This window comes from Alexandromys fortis, unplaced genomic scaffold (assembly GCF_014885135.2).
Source record: "Alexandromys fortis isolate MF-2015 unplaced genomic scaffold, M_Fortis_MF-2015_v1.1 scaffold_38, whole genome shotgun sequence".
NCBI classification, from domain to species: domain Eukaryota; kingdom Metazoa; phylum Chordata; class Mammalia; order Rodentia; family Cricetidae; genus Alexandromys; species Alexandromys fortis.
Window position 1 is genome coordinate 7,950,777 of NW_026067916.1, and position 3,302 is coordinate 7,954,078.

Sequence of the window (3,302 nt, forward strand, 5' to 3'; positions counted from 1 at the left end):
AAAAGAGAATTTTTGTTTATTGTATTAGATTTTTTTAAATTAATCTAAATAACTATATTATGGAATGCACTTCCATATAGAAACATTTTATTGAGGCGTTCCTGGGTACGAATCCTACTTTTTTATACTTATTTATATTTAGTTTTCATCTAATCATTTGATCTTGTAGAAGTTATAAGTGACCCCTGTAAGTTTTCATTTAGAAAGATGGATGCACCAATGGTGAAAGTGTGGATCCCAGGGGAGGAGGGCTGCCAGTCTATGGGTGTGTGGGCAAATGTGAACTGCCTTGGTCCATTTGTATATTTCTCCAGGGAAGTCCCAGGCAATTAAGTCAACCTATTACAAATAGGGCCCTGTCTGTATACTCTGATTCTGTAGGAGAATGGGTAATTCCTGCTTATGGCTGGTACATCTGTTCAATTACATTGTTTCGTATTGATGATTAATTGGGTGTCAAGTTGGAGGAGGGGAGACTGTGGAAGCAGGGTTCCCTGTGAAATGTCAAAGACTTCCCCTAAATTACCTGTCTTTTTAACATACACAAGACACTTGGACAGGCATTGTGCTCTTCTGCCCTTAAAACATTTGCAGTGTCTTGGAGAAGTATAATGTCCTCCTTGGAAGTGAACTATATTAGAGCTGGTTTGCTTGAATGTCACTTGTGTCTGCTTTCCTGTGGGATGACCCTTGTCAACCTTTAGATCCAACAAAAGGGGGGACTCCCATAGGTAATACCCCCGCCTATTTGATGCTGTTAAATTGTTGTCTTTCCTTTGGGAGACTCTCCACTAGAAAATGGTGACCTGACTCAAGTTAAGACTATTAAAAAAAAACACAACAAAACATACCGTATAACTTACTTTCCCTGCATGTGTGCACACTGAAGCCTAATGGAGCAGCAAACACATTTTGAAACAATAATGATACTGAACGTAACTGTAGGCCATGTGTATCTACCTCTCTGCGCGTGCGCGCGCACACACACATGTGCGCATGTACTTTTAACAGTGACTAGCAATGTTCATCATTCCATCCTGTGAAAAGAGAACCGGAAATATTTGTAACAGGGCACTCTCTGCATTTTAAGGAGATGTGCTCTATACAGTAGGGAGTCACACAGTTTAAAAGCCTGTAGGCATTATTTTGTTAATCTATGTCAATGGTGGGGTGAGGTCACAGATCATTGCATCTTACTTGACGGCCCATGTACATGGCAATAGCATGTGCTTTAATAAAATTATGCATAATGTATGAGATCCTGTAACAGTTAAAAAAGGAGTTGATAGCTTAGAAAATGAAGTTTGTAAAAATGAATCATCTGGCCGGGACTTGCACAATCGCCTGATCTATAAGTATATGGTATTTGGGGGAGCATGTATCTTTTGCTACCAAAGGCTCGGAAGGATATTAATACAATACAGAACAATGATTTGTTGATTGTAGCAACTTTAATGAGAACCTTCTTTCTTACAAAAAAAGGAAGCTGAAAGTTGGGTTTGTAAAATATCTGGCGATTCTAGAATGTACTCAGTTCCTAATTTTACATCCCACTTGTTTTTGGTGTCTTAAAAACCTTACACTTAAAGATAGCAAAATGTATGCAGTTTCGAAAAAATAGTAAAAACCATTCTAAAATAGACATGTTAATTCTTAACCACTTGCTAGTTGACAATTGTTTACAATTTATGGCAAAAGGTTGTTATAAGATATGTAAAACTTTATAAATAATAACGAAGATTCATCCTTATAAATCATATTTTAAATTTGAGTAAAATTATTCTGTTTTAAGTATTATAAAGTAAAAAAAATCTTAGTTTTACTCAGAATTTTATTGCGTTGAATTTATTTATATTTTATTTAAATTAACCAGTATTGTAAATTTTTTTTATAGAATGGATTTGGAGATAATTTGAATTCAGTGAGGAAGATCACAATATTTTCCAGATGTTGGGCTGGTTTTTAGAGGAATAATTATATTAGATTTATTATAATAAAGTTGTACATGTTGTATGTTTTGTAGTTTGTTTTATATTAATATTTGTTTGCTAATTATTTCTCTTGGAGAATTTTGATGTAGGACTGAAATTTTGTGCAGCTTATTTACTACTCTAGCAGGGTAAATATTTTTATTGTATAAATGTATTCTGAAGATAACGCAAGTAATGTGTGCCTTTGGAGATTCCTGTGAATTTACTCTGTTCAGGGAATGGAAGACTAGATGGTTCCCTTTGCTTTAAGAAGTAGAATGATTATTCAGTGTGGGGAAAATACTGATTGAAATGTAATGAACGTACAAAACTGACAATTCTATAACATTCCTGGCCTCTAATCTTGGAATAAAATTATACATTAATTATTTCTTGGGTTTCAGTAAACATTATTTTTAACCTTATCTAGAAGAAAACTTAGTTTTTTTTTTTGTAGTTACATACCAAGGGGGCAGTTATTTCAGTTTAAAATTACTTTTTCTTCTTCTTCTTCTTCTTCTTCTTCTTCTTCTTCTTCTTCTTCTTCTTCTTCTTCCTCTTCCTCTTCCTCTTCCTCTTCCTCTTCCTCTTCCTCTTCCTCTTCCTCTTCCTCTTCCTCTTCCTCTTCTTCTTCTTCTTCTCTTCCTCCTCCCCCTCCTCCTTCTTCTAAGTGTTTAGCCCAAGCTGGCCTCGAACCCCTGATCTTCTTACCTCCGCCTCCGCCAGCAAATCCTCCCAGCAGGCACCACCACATTTGGCTAGTTTCCTCTTGAAAAGAGTGTGTGTCTCCAGATGTGTAATTCATTAGTTTCTGAACCTGAAGCTTTAGTCTTGGGTGCTGCGGTAGGCTTGTATTGCAACTTCGTAACTCAGCAAAAACGTTTCATGAACTGGACATTTCTGTATGCATTTTTTACAGAGGATTATTAGCAATCCTCATAAGAATTCTGTTAGTTATGAAGAAGTCATAAATAGCCAAATTAGTCTTAAAACTTCAAATGTAGACCCCAATTTTTATAATTTAATAGTTCATACTGCACTACTCTTAATAGGGAGGGAAATGCTGTAAATTATAGAAGTGAGCCCTTTCTGCCTATGTAAACATTATTTAGCCCTTCAAATATCTAGTTTTGTTAAATAATAATGCATCATGTTACAGAAGATTCACTAAGATAATAAATTATGCACAGAATAAATGATAAGGGCCACCTGTTAGGGCTCAAAGGTTTTCTTCTGTTCTGTACTCTATCTGTCCTGCTACAGCATTCTTTGCCTTTGTAACCCTTTCTGTGAACATGTATAGAATCAGATTATAATAATAAAAACTGTTAT